Raw genomic sequence first — 17,093 nt, forward strand, 5'->3', positions numbered from 1 at the left:
TGGTTACCAAGTTTGAAAGTACTTATTTGCCACATATAAAAAGTATTTAGTTGCCAAAAAAATTAACATGCTTAGTTGCCAGATTACAAAAAACTCTGTTGTCAATTTTAAAAATACATAGTTACCAAGTGAAATGTACTACTTATTTCAAAATTACAAAAATGCTTTTAGCTGCTAGATATCTTTTAGTTACCAGATACTTCGGGTATTTACTTACTGGATTTAAACATACTTAGTTGCCATACATTTTTTAGTTACCGAATACTTAGGGTATTTAGTTACCGGATTTAAACATACTTAGTTGCCAGACATTATTTAGTTACCAAATACTTAGGGAATTTAGTTACCGAATTTAAACATGCTTAGTTGCCAGACTATAAAAATGCTTAGTTTCCAGAAAAGTTTAGTATGCTTAGTTGTCACATACTTAGGGTGTTTAGTTAGCAGGTTTAAACATGCTTGGTTGCCAGACAAAAATGCTAAGTTGCCAAAAAAGGTGTAATGACCCGAACCTGATAAAATTTGATGTCTCTGTACTTACTGTGCTAGTCCCTTAATCGACTTGCTAACACACACAGTACATATAAATACCAAAGTAACAAGTGTATCATTTACTATAACGTTTGATCCAGAATTTATAAAGTATTACAAACTGAATAGCACATAGCCGGAAATACATAAGAGCGGACGAGCTCGCCTGCTCACGGAATCGGTGGGCACTCGTCTGCTTCGCGATATGGGCCACCTCCCGTATTTTCTGGTGTATAGGTTGTGTGTAAATCATATTGTTTCGATCGTGTACGGCACAGCTGGGCCCACGTGCTAACTAACGACGTTTCGTGGAAAACGGCGTTGGGGTTCTGCACACACATGTGCCCAGTGGCGGAGCTTAGTTGAAACAAAACATGACCGTGGCCCGCCCAATCCACGACCAAAACAGTGAATAATGAAGGCAAAAGTTAGATCATGTGGGAGAAAAACAATGCGTCCCTTCAGCTTGGCCCGTCCAACAAAAATTGTGTAGCTCCGCTACTGCATGTGCCACAGGACGAACCCCTAAAAAAATGTGCCACAGGACGCACAGGCCTACGTTTACACGCGGCGGCAAAGTACCCCACATTGACCGCTCATTCATTTTAGCCAGCCGAATGGATTACTTCTCCAACATTTCTAGCGTGCAATTCCAATCCCGTGTTCATCTTCATTCCCGGGGCCTGAGTACATTTGAGTCCACCAAAGTAGGAGTCTGTTACAACCTGTGATAGTAGGTTTGAACATGCACTGAAAAAACAATTCATGTTTGAAAAACTTACTATTTTTGTTCGCCTCTTTCTGTAGTTTTCGCTCGCCTCCCGGTCAAACAGCAATTGCATGTACTGTTGGACAAACAAAACAAATGCATGGGGCAGTTAGCTGGGACATAGCTTTTTATTATATGGTTGGCACAAAAATGTGTCGGAACATGAAACAATTCCGAGTTCCAACACATACACGAGCAAGTGTTTGCGCATATGTATAAGCGCATGCGTTTGCATTTGTATAAAAAAACATACGCGAGTACATTGCGATACATTATTCATTTTTAAAATGCAGAATGATTTTTTACCAACGATGTTTTCTAAAGATATGTCATTTTTTAATACACGGCGAATATTTTTAATTACATGTTGAATAATTTTAATACAAAATGAACACTTTTCAATATACCGTAAGAGGTTTTTAATTACACTATTGATAATTTTGAAAACCACAATGATTTTTTTAGAAAAATACACGAGGCACAATTTTTAAAAATTTCAATGAATATTTTTTAATACGCGATGAACATTTTCACTCATTTCAAAATACATGATAATTTTTTAAAATATGCAATGATTTTTTAACATGATGAATATTTTTAACACATGTATAAAAAATACTTTTCAAATACGCGGGAACTTTTTGTATATCCGTGAACCTTTCTTTGATGTACGTAAATATTTTTTTATTTTAACCATGTGTGTTTTAGCCAATTTTTTTAAATAACATGTAAAGAACCTGGAAAAGATAAGAAAAGAAACAATAAAATTACGGTGTTCCCTCTAGTTTCAATTCAATTCAATATTAGAGTGTTTTTTTAAAAGACAATTCAATTCTAAGCGACGGAAAGCTTGAGGGAAACCAATCAAAAAATTCATAGGGGCACGTATGTGCGGGAGCACCTGCCCAGCCCTGCACGGCCACCCGGTTGCCTCGCAATCCGCAAATTTGTTGGATTTCGCACGAGGGAACACAAGTTTTAAGTATCAAAAACTTATGTTTAAGACGTTCACTGTTTATGGAAACTTGTGATTTTATTGTTCGCTTGCACTAAATTTTAGATTTCGATCTTCATGTTTCTAAATCCTACGATTTTATCAGCTCACACTAAGGTTCAATGATTAGAACTTAACATTTTCTTTGCGGGTAAAAAAATCATCAAAACATATACAAAATGGATCTTATTTGAAAGCCCTCATCACAAGCAATACGAATCTGAAAATGAAACTTGATTTCACCCGCAAAAAAAAAACTTGATTTAAATTTTGGTTGAAATTATTTAAAAGTTTTAAATTCGAAAGCCAACAACATGTGGTAGGGGCAGGCATTTGGGGTGTTCAAAGATGAACATAAAAGAGAAATATTCATTTATCCACCAACTCACTGGACGATGTTTTTGAAGACGTGATGCAAAGTGGCTGAGCCGTAAACATGTTATATTATTGATTGGGTTGTAGTGTTCACTTTAGTTGTGAAACAATCAAAATTGCTAGCTCATAACATACATATATTTACTTGTTTTCTTGTACTTCAGGCGGCCAGCAACGGGAACCTGTCCAAAACCAGGTGACGCATTGCAAGCTACAAATTTCAATGCATCCCTCCATCCTAACTGGGGGCTCTCCGTTTAGCTGACAAACGCCGTCAGGGCTCTCCCTAACTCTGTCATGCAGAATCTACGGACCCATGCCCATTCGTGCACTGTTCCCTTCGTGTATACCAGTCAGTATTCTTCATTAGCCATAACTGCAATCCCCACGTGACCTTGTCCCATTGGCACACATACCAGGAGCGTGCGAGCCCGTTCGCTATATGCCGCTCTCGCACATAGCTAACTTTATTCAATAACAACAGTGTAGCATAATAAACGATGAATCCTATCAATGCCCATGGCGAAAATGCTGACTGAAGACTCGCGACCCTACTGTATCTCATTGATCATCTAAAAATCCTACAACATAATAAGTTACAGCCATAAGGGTCAATACATTAAATGTATTGGCAAATCACATAATATGATATAACAAACCTACATCCACAAGCAAAGAATGACAAACAGAACACTCAAATTGGTTTGTAGAAGATTGTCTTCACCTACCTCCACTAACTGAACTTACAACCGCCTCTAATTTATTCGCTCAAGATAACCCCAATGATTCTAAGTAAACATGACAAGAATTTCAGAAGTATTTCAAGTGCGCTCTGTCAGTGGCGCATTCTCTAGGAACAATAGAGCACTCTGCCAAGGACGCATTCATCTGATTTAACTTCGGAAAACTATACCTCGCCTCAAGTGTGCTCTGTCAATGGCGCATTCTCTAGGGATAATAGAGCGCTCTGCCAGTGACACCTAGTTAATAATCCCGAGCCTACGGCTAGAAACACTCACCACTTTCATGGATCACTCGACACATGCCCACGTCTACCATGGCAAGCTAATCACACCATCACATAATACAATAAATACCCAAATATGACAACAGAGAATATACAGATCAAACTAAGCACATATCATAGCATAAAAATCACACATGCATAGCAGAATATAGGATGAGCAAAATCAAAGGTGCAAACTTGCCTTGAAAGGTGCTGAAGTACTCTAACGCTTAATTCTGATACGCTTCACACCCAGGACAATCATACGTTTAATGAAGGCACTGATTAATAAACCGTAATCACATAACACCACAATAAAGCCAACAACAAATAATTCAAATAAAACATAAATAACAGAACATATCAGTAGGTATATATTATCTACGTGCTAGTAGGATCACAACGCAAAAAGAATCAACTAATTTGGATAAACGGTTTGAAAGATATGGCCACCGAAAGGTTAAATTTAAATTTGATCAAATTCAAATTTAAACAGTTCAAAAATGTGAAAATTTAGTTCTACGGTACTCGCCTGGTCTCTGCGAATACACAGGAAAAAGAATTGATGAATTTGGAGTTACGGATCTCAAGATATAGCTAGTTGAAAATTGGGTAAAAATCTGTAAAAAGAATGATTATGAACTGCGGTTACTGTAGCGCGTTGCTAGGTGTCGCATGCAGATTGGATGGAGGGTGTTCTGGGCGCACGTGCTCACCGTGAGCTTGAAGAAAACGATGGCGGCAAGTTCGGGCGTGGGCGGCGCCGCGGCGGCACTCCTCCGGTCGTACTCCGGCGAAGTAGAGTTGACTGGCGGACACGGAGTTCAACAGTGAGGATGATGGGGTCGTCGGTGGTGAAGGTAGCTCCCTCGGGCAGCGGTGGCTGGAGCTCGGGCAGTGGGGTCTTCGTCGGGGCGAGCTCGATGTGCTCGGTACGGCGCTTCCCTGCGAGAACTAGAAGATGAGGGAGCTAGAGGGAAACAAGGGGAACACTACAGGGGGAACACGAGGTGCTGGGGGACCCGCGGTGGCGACGATTTCGGCCGGCGGAAGAGCTTCCGGCGGCGGCGGACTCCGGCGAGATCTGGGCGCCGTTCCGAGGGGGAAATTAAGCAGCGGTTTGCGGGAATCGGACTAGAGGAGCAAGAGGGACCGTCTGGTGTCCATGAATCGGATCGGGGGTTAGGGATCTGGCCGAATCGAGGGCAGGTTGGTTCGGCAGCAGCGGCGCTCTCGTACAGGAAGGGCAGATTGGTTCGTACAGGAAGGGGAGTTCGAGTGGAGGAAGGAGATGACCTGGCGGGTCCCAGCGTCAGCGTCAGAGAAAAAAAAAGGAGAGGGTTGCGCTGGGCCGGCCGGCCTGCCAGCTGTTGCAACTGGGCCACTGTGCCACTGTGCAGCCCGACTGCACAGTGCGATTGTTTTGTTTTAATAAAAGACTGTGCAACAGAAATTAAAATAGCTAGATAAAAAATACCGCAATAATTCCTAAAAGAAAACAAAAATAGTCAGTAAAATATTATGGATATGTTAGAAATCAGTGAACTTTGTTTTCCAGAAAAATACGAAACAAAAATACACAAAACATTTTTACAAAATCTATATGGGTCTTTATAAATGTCCCATAGAATATATTTTTAGAACTCCAGATAAATATCCAAATAACATTTAAAGCACTTCCAACTCTTTTTAACATTGAAGGATTCATCTTGCCTTTTCTCTCGTATGATTTAATTTGAGTTAGAATTGTTTTAAATACTCAAAATCCAGATGAGAAAATATTCAGTTATTCACCAATATTATTCTTTGAGGAAGTCATGTGATCCTCTCTCAGAATTGAATTGGAAAACATTATGAATATTCTCAAAACCAAAACAAGAACCAAATGAATAATTGGGAAAGTCCTTTTTATTCCCTCTTGTTTATTATTCATTTAAATAATCCAAAAGTTTCAAGTCCTAACCAAATTTAACTAACAACAAGCAACAGAAGCAAGTTTTTAATAAATCCTATTTAAATAATTAACATTCCAAGTTTTAGAATTTTGAGATGTTACAAAAGGTTATCGTGCTTAGTACCCCTATTGCCAATTAAAAAAACTTAGTTGCCAAATTATTGTTACTTATTGCCAAAATTAAAAATATTGCTTAGTTTGTCAATTCCAAGTACTCGTTGACAACTTTAATCATCTGTAATCCCTAAACTACAAGCAATGTAACAATATCAGTGTCTGCTAAATTTTCTTGGCGCACAACTATGCAACGCATATTAGCACATCAATGCAAAACATACTGTAACACTGCACACTCCACATCTCGTGCTGTATGCAGTGTTGCACTTGCATGCTGAGGTAATATCTCCGGGATTCATAAAACTTGCATCGCATGTTCAGTTTAGTGCTAGGATTTTGAAAATACAGTTTTATGGTCATTTAATTTTACTCAAGCATGCATATACAGTCATGGTGCACATACACAGTCGTATGGAACTATGGATGTGTATGGCCCTATATGTCAGTGAGTGATGACGTTAGTCGGGACATATTTTTACACAAAACACCCACATAATTTTTATTCCTGGAAAAAGTCAACCACCTTGACCCATTTTGCACAAAATCTACTCACATTTTTATTTCCAGAATAAACCGACCACGGTACATCACATAAATGCAGAAATTAACTGTAAAAATGCGTGTGCCAGGATTTGATACCGCGATCAACTGTTTTAAGGCAAGACGATATAGCCATTATGTCTATTGAGGCTGGCATGTCTCATCTGGATAACTAACTTATATTTTTTATGAGTAAAGGATAACTAACTTATATATACTGAAGAAAAATTCATGTGGAGCTTGGAGCTAAAATGGGACGGGGTACCGTGGCCCATTTTACACACGCTATTTTTTAAAAATAATTGTAAGACGTATAAAGGTACGTTCAAATATATGTTTGTTAGAAATACTATAGATACAGGCGATGATTAGTAATTATAAATCTTATAAATGTAAACCTATCTATTATATATAAAATATTTAGTAATCATGGCTATTAGTAATTTAAAACATTTAAATGTTTTTATAACTAGTTTTTCAAATGTTTGTATAATTAAAAGTATTCATAATTTAAAATTTAAATTGTTAATACGTATATTCAATTATGGCTAATATTTAAGTAAATTTTTTGAGTAAGTCATGAGTAAAAATCATACACAAGTCAATATTCATAAATATTTAGTAAAAGTTTGTATTCGTCATTTTTTATAATTTAAATATAAGCCACAAGTGTAAACAAAAATTGGATTCATTAAACATATTTATGTAATAAACATTTTCAATGTCCGTATTAACTAAATATTTTTATATAATACACAAATTTATATTATTATTTTTAATAATCATCGTTTATATGTATAGTATTTTTAACAAACAAATATTTGAACATTATTTATTACTTATATTTCTACAAATATCCTAAAAAACTATTACTTATGTTTATCTAAAAATTTATATATATTACACATGTTTGTATTTTTTTACTGATCATCATCTGTATGTATAATATTTTTCACACAAAAATATTTGAACATAACTTTATTACTTACATTTTACAATTATCTTAAAAAACTAGCGCGCACAAAATGGGTCGCAGTACGCCGGGCCCATTTAAGCTCCACATGAATCTCCTTTCGGTACATATAAATTTGTTATCTAAACTGGTCACCCGAACCTGAAGGTCGTAGTGGCTAGCCTTGTTGGGTTAAAACAAATCTTCGTGGGAACAAAACCTTTTTTTATGACTATTTGTGGGATCAAAACCTTTTTGCAGCTAATTTTTGCATTTACTTGCAGTACCGTGGTTGGGTTATTCTGGAAATAGAAAATGAGAGGGGTTTTTGTGCAAAAACGGGTCGAGGTGGTTGACTTTTTTCACGAAAAAAAATTAAGAGTGTTTTGTGCACAATACGTCCCACCCAACGCTGCCCCTCACTGACAAGTGGGGCCATACACATGAATACACCCATGTACGTGTACTATGTACGTATCTGCACGCTTGAGTCAAGTTAGACGACCACAAATCCGTATTTTCAAAGTTTTAGCACCAAAGTAAACATACAACACAAGTTCTTTGACGCAAGATTGATGGCACATGGTGCGATGTTCCGTCAGAGATGGAAAGGATAGCCTCAGGAGGTGTTTACAAAAGACCCGACGCTCTCGTCTGGAGAGCTGTTGGATTGCGTACAATCAAAGGTGGTGACGGAGGTGATGAATGAAAACTTATGTGCACCTTCTTCAGAAAAGAAAATTTTGGATGTGTTATTCCAGATTGGCCCCCTAAAGGCACCAGGTACGGATGGTTTCCCGGCATGTTTCTATCAACGCAACTGGATTGTCTTGAAGGGTCAAATTATTGTTGCGGTATTGGACTTCTTTCATACTAGGACCATGCCCGCCAGGGCGAATGATACATCGATTGTTCTAATTCCAAAAGTTTCACATCCTAAGGAGCTAAAAGATTTTAGGCCAATTAGCCTATGTAATGTCATGTATAAAATTGTCTCTAAGTCTTTGGTTAACCGATTGCGTCCCATTTTGTCAGAGTTAATATCGGAGAACCAAAGTGCATTTATTTCAGGACAGTTGATCTCAGATAATTCTATCATTGCTTTTGAGTGCATTGATTATATCCAAAATCTGAAGGCTAATTCACCGGCATGTTGTGCTTACAAGCTTGTTCTTTCCAAGGCTTATGATATGGTGGATTGGGAGTTTCTGGAGAAGGCCCTCCTTAAGTGGGGGTTCTCACATCAGTGGATTTCATGGATAATGACATGTGTTTGTTCAGTGAGATACTCAGTGAAGTTTTATGGGAAACTTTTAAATTCCTTCATGAGGACTTCGACAAGGTGATCCATTATCTCCGTTTTTGTTTCTTTTTGTGGCCGATGCTTTCTCTGCTCTTGTCAACAAAGCAATTATGGACGGGAGTATGGAAGGTGTAAGATATGTAGACGTGCACCGGTGATCTCTCATTTATTATTTGCGGGTGATTCTCTATTATTTTTCCGGGCTTCCGAACAACAAGCTACAATTGTCAAAGGTTTGTTGAACACTTATGCAGTGGCTACGGGTCAACTTATTAATCCTTCAAAGTGTTCGGAGACAGTGGCAAACGAGATTAAAGGAATCCTTGATATTACAAAAGAGGTCTTTGAGCCAAAGTATTTGGGCCTTCCAGTGCCAGAAGGTAGGATGCACAAAGGTAGGTTTGAAACAACTCAAGCAAGAATTAGTAAGAAGCTAGTAGATTGGAGTGAGCAATTCATGTCCTCAGGTAATAAGGAGATTCTAATTAAGTTTGTTGCGCAAGCTACCCCCACATATGTTATGAGAGTCTTCAAATTGCCTGCTTCTGTGTGCGATGATTTAACACGCATGATGAGACAATATTGGTGGGGAGTTGATAAAGGAAAGAGAAAAATGGCTTGACTCAGTTGGGATAAAATGCGCCTTCCAAAATTGACGGGTGGCATGGGGTTCAGTCGTTCAGAGATATGTGCGCTTTCAACCAAGCCCTGCTAGCTAAACAGGCGTGGTGGTTGATTGAAACCCCAGATAGTTTGTGTGCTCGCCTACTTCGAGCAAAATATTACCCAAACGGAAATATTCTGGATACAATGTTTTCTGGCTGTTCTTCGGCTGTCTGGAAAGGCATTGAGTATGGCCTTCAGCTAGTGAAAAAAGGAATTATTTGGAGAATTGGTGATGGCTCTATGGTATGTACGTGGCGGGACCCGTTGGATACCTAGGGGTAACGACTTACGACTGATCAGTCCGAAAAGAAACCGCTGGTTTAATCTAGTTTCAGATTTCCTTTTTGATAATGATGGATGGAATCTGGAGCGTCTCCGGTAGCATTTCTGGGATATGGATGTGCAACAAAATTTGAGGATACGTACGTCGTCGAGGAATCGTGTTGATTTCCTTGCTTGGTACCCAGAGAAATCAGGATGTTTTACTATTAAAAGTGCCTATCGTCTCGCAACAAAAAACCACGATGATTCGTTTGCGGGTGGGGCATCTAGTATACATCCAGAGGAAGAACGATCTATATAGAATTTTATATGGCGAGCTAAAGTCCCTCTGAAGATGAGGATAACTGCATGGAAGGCCGAGCCAGGAGCTCTTGCAATGGAACAAAACAGGTTGTTTCGCCATTTGGGCACTACAGATCGTTGCCGGGTGTGTGGGGCTCCTTTCACGCGCTGGTTGCATGCACTCAGGCACGTCTGGTTTGGCAAAGCATGCGTAGAATATGGCCGCTGCCTGGGATGATGTGCTAGTAGATAACGGCAAAGAGTGGATATTGCATGTATTGGCGACATGTGATAACAAAACTCGTGATATGGTAATTCTGCTTGTATGATGGATATGGCAGCTACGTAATGATGTTGTGCATGGGAAAGAAGTACCACGCGTTGAGGTTACTATGGATTTTCTAGATAGTTACTACAAATCACTTGATCTTGCCAGGGATCATAGTATGGAGGAGATTATTAAAGGTAAAATGTTAATAGGAGAGGAGGTAGTACGTCCAATGGTACATCAAACGGGGCCTACAACTCCTTGGCCACATCCTCCGACAAACTAGACTGCCTTGTTTGTTGATGGCTCTTACTCGTCTCAGGATGGCAGTGCGGGTGTTGGTATGATTTTGCAACGTGATGATGGATCAGTAATTTTCGCTGCCTACCGAGTTATTTTTAATTGTAACGAGGCATTGGAGGCCGAGATTCATGCACTTATGCAGGGGATGGTCCTAGCGTGTTACAACATACAGAGCAGCAAGTAAGGGTGCAATCTGATTCTTTCGAAGCGCTATCAATCCTCTCAAGTGATAGCTTGTCTCGTTCGACTTATGGACACCTAGTAACAGAAATCAAGTCAATGGTGAATGAAATGGAGTTTGTTCCACAGAAAATTAATAGAGCTCAAAATAGGGTAGCAGATTGTATGACAAACTATAGCCGTATCGAGTCATGTACTGCGATGTGGATGTGCAGATGTCCTCTATATTATGAGAACTTGTTGCCTCTCGATTGTAACCCTATAAGTTTGGAATAAACTCCCGTGTGATTTCGCAAAAAAAGGTAATATTACCTCGAATAGATTCCACATCGATGTACAGCTGACCACTAGGGAACAACCGCTGTTTTTTTTTTCTGTCCATAGCGTTTGTGCCTGCGGCCGTAGACACGTGATGTGATGGAGGAGACGCAAATGACCGTTGGAAAAAAAGTGTGACAGGTATCATTTGGAAAAAAAAGGAAAGAAATCAGCAGTGTTCACAAAGGTGCAGACACCCGTCTATCTATAGTCACTAGGGGTTGGGGCGCCACTGGTGGCGCTTCTTGAGCGGGAGCTGAGCAGTGTCAGGTTGGATGCGCCCCTTCCTCCTTCCCGAATCTACTAACTTATGTGATTGATGTTGAACTGATATTTGAAACAGAGTAGAGCATAAAAAACAAAGATAGATAAGAGTCTTAGTATATATATAAACAAGTGCAGTGGAAACTGATAGGTGGAAATCTTAGAGGCTACATGGCGACATCAAATATGCTAGCTGTTCACAAGCAGGGCATTGCAACGTCCAAAAGGAGAGGCTTCTGTTGTTGATGATGATGCGTCTAGAGGCGATGCACGGTGAGAGCAAGGCAGCGATTTGCGGTGACCTTGAAGCGGAAGGCGTATATGTCTCCTTGGTGGATGTTTGCATAATCGCGAAACCTTGACCAGTTGATGGTGATGGTGGCTCTCTTTTCCATTCCTAACATGATGTAACAATGCCATGCACCTTGTTGTTGGCAAGAGCTTGATCTTCAACGCATCATCATGTGAGTGAATGTAGTCCTCGAGGTTTTCTTTGGTCACTACTAGAAAAAGGGCTATAGATGGAACTGACAGTAATGGCGCACCACTATATACTAATGGCGCACCATTTGTTGGTGCGCCATTAGTGTGGAAGACACTAATGGCGCACCAGGCACACGGTGCGCCACTAGTAATAAAATGTTTTTTTTTCATTTTTTCAAACATACTAATGGCGCATCCGGGCAGAGTGCGCCATTAGTAGTTAGAACTACTAACGGTGCACCAGCCATAGAGTGCGCCACTACTGTATTTTTTTTACTTTTTTTGCAAAACTAGTAATGGCGCACTGTGCCACGGTGCGCCATTAGTATATTTTTTTTTACTTTTTTGCAAAACTACTTATGACACATGTCTGTGTGGTGCGCCATTAGTATGTTGGGTCACTAATGATGCATGTCTCTGTGGTGCGCCATTAATAACCTGGGACCAGCTAGATATTTTTGGACAGCCACACCTACACACTCACTTTCCCCACTTCATTCCCCCACCTCCTTCTCTAAGCTTGTCGGCTGCCTCCTCCTCCTCACCTCATTTGCACCATAGATTCATCAAAATTAAGTGTTGAAATTACCTTTTTTTGATAGGTAAGTAAGGGGAAAGCTATCTTCATGTTGTAGATCTACTTTTTTTCTCCCTAGCTCGCTCGAACAACGTGCACATGCACTTTTTGTGGCCTAGCTAGATCTATGTATGTTTGTGGTGTTGCATATGTTTGTGGTGTTGCATATATGTTTGTGTTTGCAGGTACCGGTATTTGAAATGCGATAGTTGCCAATATTTTGCCGGAATGTTGATTCATTTCCGTTTCGGCGAGAATTTTGGCACTATGCATTCTTTTTGGTCCTATTTTTAAGGAAAGTCATGCCAAATTTTTTCTTGGTTCTAAAATATCGTTTTGCTCTACCCCGCAGGCGACCATGGTCCGCACGATGACCGAAGGCATCGTGAATAGGTTTTTGAGCTCCGCGAAGGCTGAGATGCTTCAAAAGAACGAGACGGAGATAAGATGTCCGTGTCGAAGATGCAAGCTGAAGAGCCTTATTGCGGACCCGGATTCCGGGCAGGTGCGGTACCACCTGCTCTTGCGTGGTTTCATGGATGGCTATCGGTGGCAAGGTGATGAAGATGACTATGAAGTCGTCCATGGGGGCCGGGCAAGAAATGAGGAAGGGCAGCAAGACAACCACCGCGGCTCGGGCGGGCGAGAAAACGAAGAATCTCCAGGACATGATCACGACGGTGATGCTGTACACAGTCATCATGTAGAAGATGCCGGACATGATGATGAGGAAGATGCCGGAGCAGACGAAGGGCATGATCATGAAGATCTAGATGCCGGAGGAGCAGACGACGATGGACCATCGATGGGCTGGGTGCAGGACCCTCATATTCAAGAGCTGCTTCTCAAGCAAACGGATAACGCAAGAGCTGACGCCCGAGAGAAAGCCAAGCTGGATCAACTGGAGATAGACGCGGTTACTCCATTGTATGAAGGATGCAGAACCGAGGATACCCGCCTGAAAGTAACGCTCATGGCTTTGGAGATGAAAGTAAAACACAAAATGACCGACGCATGCTTCGACGAGAACATGTCATTCTGGCACGAACGTCTTCCCAAGGGGAACAAGTGCCCGACCAGTTTCGAGGAGGCGAAGAAAGTCGTGTGTCCTCTGGATTTACTGCACATGAAATACCATGTGTGCATGAACAATTGCATCATTTATCGGGGCGAGCACGCGGAGTCTACCATATGTTCGGTGTGCGGCGTCACTCGATACAAGAAGAGGAAGAAAGCTCCTCGAAAAGTGGTGTGGTACTTTCCGATCACTCCTCGTCTGCAGCGGTATTTCACGGACCCTAAGGTAGCAAAGCTCCTGCATTGGCACGCGGATAGGGAGGAGAAGAAGCGAGAAGATGACGCAAATGATCCGGAGATAAATAAAAAAGACAAGATGCTGAGTCACCCTAAGGATGGGAGCCAGTGGCAAGCGTTGAACTTCGAACACCCAGAATTTGGGAAGGATCCAAGGAACATCGTGCTGGGCGCGAGCACCGATGGAGTCAATCCGTTTGGCAGCCAGAGAAGCACACATAGCACCTGGCCTGTGTTTGTGTGGATGTACAACCTCCCCCTGGTTGTGCATGAAGAGGAAGTACATTCACATGAGTATGCTAATTGAAGGGCCGAAACAACTAGGAAACGACATCAATCTGTATCTGGGGCTGCTGAAAGAGGAGCTAGAAAAACGCCAGCCAATACGTGGGACGCCGCAGAGAAAGAATGTTTCCCTATGAGAGCCGCACTGCTCACGACGGTGCACGACTATCTCGGTTACAGATATCTCGCGGGGCAGGTGGTCCACGGATTTTCTGGATGCGTCAGGTGCATGGATGACACAACGTATCGCCAGCTAGATAGAGATCCCGGGTCTTCGAAAACCATGTTCATGGGACATCGAAGGTGGCTTCGCGACGATGACCCGTGGAGGAAACGCAAGGATCTGTTCGATGGTGAAACCGAACTCCGAAGACGCCCACGTACGAGGAGCGGCGAGGAAATAGACGGGCTGTTGAAAAATTAGAAAGATTGCCCACTGCCGGGAAAGAAGCAAAAGGCGCCAGAGCCGCTGCTGAAGGTATGGAAAACGATGTCTGTTTTCTGGGACTTGCCGTACTGGAAGATCCACCGTGTGCCTCACAGCCTTGATGCCATGCATATCACGAAGAACGTGTGCGAGAGTCTGCTTGGTACCCTGCTCAACATGCCAGAGAGGACCAAAGGTGGGCCGAAAGCAAGGGCAGACTTGAAATCAATGGGCATCAGGCAAGAGCTTCATGCTAATGATGATGATGATGATGATGATGATGAGGCGAAGCAGGACATAGAAAGTCGTCGCAAAGGCAAAAAGGCCAAGAAGACCGGAAATGACTACCCTCCCGCGTGCTTCACTCTAAGTCAGGAGGAGATCAAGCAGTTTTTCACCTGCCTCGTAGGAGTAAAACTTCCTTACGGTTACGCGGGGAAGATAAGCAGATACCTAGACCCAGCGAAGCAGAAGTTCAGCGGGATGAAGTCTCACGACTGTCACGTGCTGATGACGCAGATACTTCCAGTTGCAATTCGTGGGATCATGGACGCGCACGTCCGTGAAACGCTATTTGGCCTATGCAAATTTTTCGACGTCATCTCTCGGAAGTCGGTTGGCGTGAGGCAACTCAGAAGGCTACAGGAAGAGATCGTGGTGATACTATGCGAGCTTGAGATGTACTTTCCGCCCGCATTCTTCGACGTTATGGTGCATCTGCTGGTCCATATCGTGGAGGATATCATCCAACTCGGGACGACGTTCCTGCACAACATGATGCCGTTCGAAAGGATGAATGGTGTCATCAAAGAATACGTTCGCAACATGTCACGTCTAGAGGGAAGTATAGCCAGAGGCTTTCTGACCGAAGAGTGCATCTCCTACTGCACGAATTATCTAGGCATCGAGAACCCCGTTGGTCTGCCCGTCAACAGGCACCTCAGTAGGCTCGCTGGATGGGGTCACCGTGAGGGTCGCCGCGAAATGCATGTCGACTTCAAGGGTCGACTCCCCGACTTTGAAAGAGCAAACCTAGTCGCGCTACAACACATAGACGTGGTCGATCCTTGGGTGGTAGAGCACAAAACCTTTATTGAGAAGACGTACAATGACCGAGGCCAACAGAGGACGGACGGAGATATAATCAAAGAGCACAACTCATGTTTCACGCGTTGGTTCAAGCAGAAGCTTCTGTCGTACCCTTTACATGAGGATTCTTCTGCGGAAGAACAACTCATATTCGCCTTGTCACAGGGCGCCGAGCACAACCTGATGACCTATGAGGCGTACGATATCAACGGCTACACATTCTACACCGAGGACAAGGACATGAAGAGCGATGGTTATCAGAACTCCGGGGTAACGATGGAATCCTACACCGGTAATGTCAAGGACAGATACTACAGAAGGATCGAGGAGATCTAGGAGCTGAGCTACGCTTGAGAGAAGGTACCGATGTTCCGTGTCAGATGAGCCAAGAGCGTCCTAAAAGAAGACCGGTATTTCACCACCATGGTTATACCCGAAGCCAAATCCAAGACCGCGGGCGCAAACGTCACCGCAAAAATGAGCCATGGGCACTGGCTTCCCAAGTGGACCAATGCTTCTTCATTACCGACCCGTCAAAGCCCAGTCGTGTTGTCGTGAGGAGAGGCAAAAGGAAGATCATCGGAATGGATGGAGTAGCCAATGAGCAAGACTTCGACAAGTACGGCGACCCGAAGATCGAACATGAAGACGACGATGAAGTAGCAGCATACACCACAAGAAGAAGCAGGACCACCCTACCTAAAGGACGTCCGTTCCACAGAAGAACTCCATTTGCGAAAAAGAAGGGCAAGAAGATTATGAACAGATAGCTAGCTAAGATCGACTGTATTCATGGGCACTTTTTGATATCATGAATATTTTTAAATTTCATGGACACTTTTTGAATTCATGAATATTTTTTCAAATTTGATGATATTTTTTCATATTCAATATGATAAAATATTGAATATTCATGAGGACACTCGATCTCGATCCCCCTCCATATCGATCTTGATTCCCCCTCCATCTCGATCTCGATCCCACCCGCACCCTCCCTCGCTAGCTCCACCGCCGCCGCCGACCCACCGCACCCCTCCCCCCTCCCCCGCCGCCCACGAGCACCCCCCGCACCCCCCCCCGCTCCACCACCGCCGACGAGCACCCCCCGCACCCTCCCCCGCTCCACCACCACCGACGAGCACCCCCCGCACCCTCCCCCGCTCCCCGGTGAGCTCCGCCTCCTCTCCCCTCTTCATTTAAAAAAAATAATAATAAAAAAGTGTAGACTACAATTGTTGTTAAACAACAATTATTACTGTTTTTATAAAAAAATATTATTGTTTCATATCATATTCATATTCATTTTCTAAAAAATTATTACATGCAACAAAAAAAATTTACTTATGGCGCACCCCTGGCTGGTGCGCCATTGCTATATATATAAAAGATTACTAATAGCGCACCTCTGCCTGGTGCGCCATTGCTATGTAAAAAAATATTACTAATGGCGCACCTCTGCCTGGTGCGCCATTGCTATGTAAAAAAAAGATTACTAATGGCGCACCGACCGCGGTGCGCCATTAGTAAGATTCCCCCTAGCTAATTCCCTCCCTCTTGCCAGATCCCCTTCGTCCCTCTCCCTCGCCTCCCTAGCTAATTCCCCCCGCTGCCCCGACCCACGCTGCCGCCGCCCCCGCGCCTCCGTCTCCGTCGCCGCCCCCACGCTGCCGCCGCCCTCGCGCCTCCGTCTCCGTCGCCGCCCCGTCTTCCTCTTCGACTACGAGGACCCGGACGAGCTCGGACGCCCTCGAGCCATCCCTTCGACGCCCGCCGATTTCCTCCGCCTCGGCCACCATCGCCACCGCTCGACGCCG

The 17,093-nt window shown here is 42.9% G+C and overlaps 1 long non-coding RNA gene across 1 annotated transcript; it reads right to left on the reverse strand.

Moving 5' to 3' along the window:
• Nucleotides 1-12: 12 nt before the first annotated feature.
• On the reverse strand, nucleotides 13-5,007 carry LOC125553046. Its single transcript, XR_007303891.1, has 3 exons — nucleotides 4,392-5,007; nucleotides 1,314-1,376; nucleotides 13-1,214 (listed from the first exon to the last, which is right to left on the reverse strand). It is a non-coding gene; the product is annotated as an uncharacterized LOC125553046 (long non-coding RNA).
• Between the last annotated feature and the right edge of the window lie 12,086 nt (nucleotides 5,008-17,093).

This window comes from Triticum urartu, chromosome 4 (assembly GCF_003073215.2).
Source record: "Triticum urartu cultivar G1812 chromosome 4, Tu2.1, whole genome shotgun sequence".
In the NCBI taxonomy this organism is placed as follows: domain Eukaryota; kingdom Viridiplantae; phylum Streptophyta; class Magnoliopsida; order Poales; family Poaceae; genus Triticum; species Triticum urartu.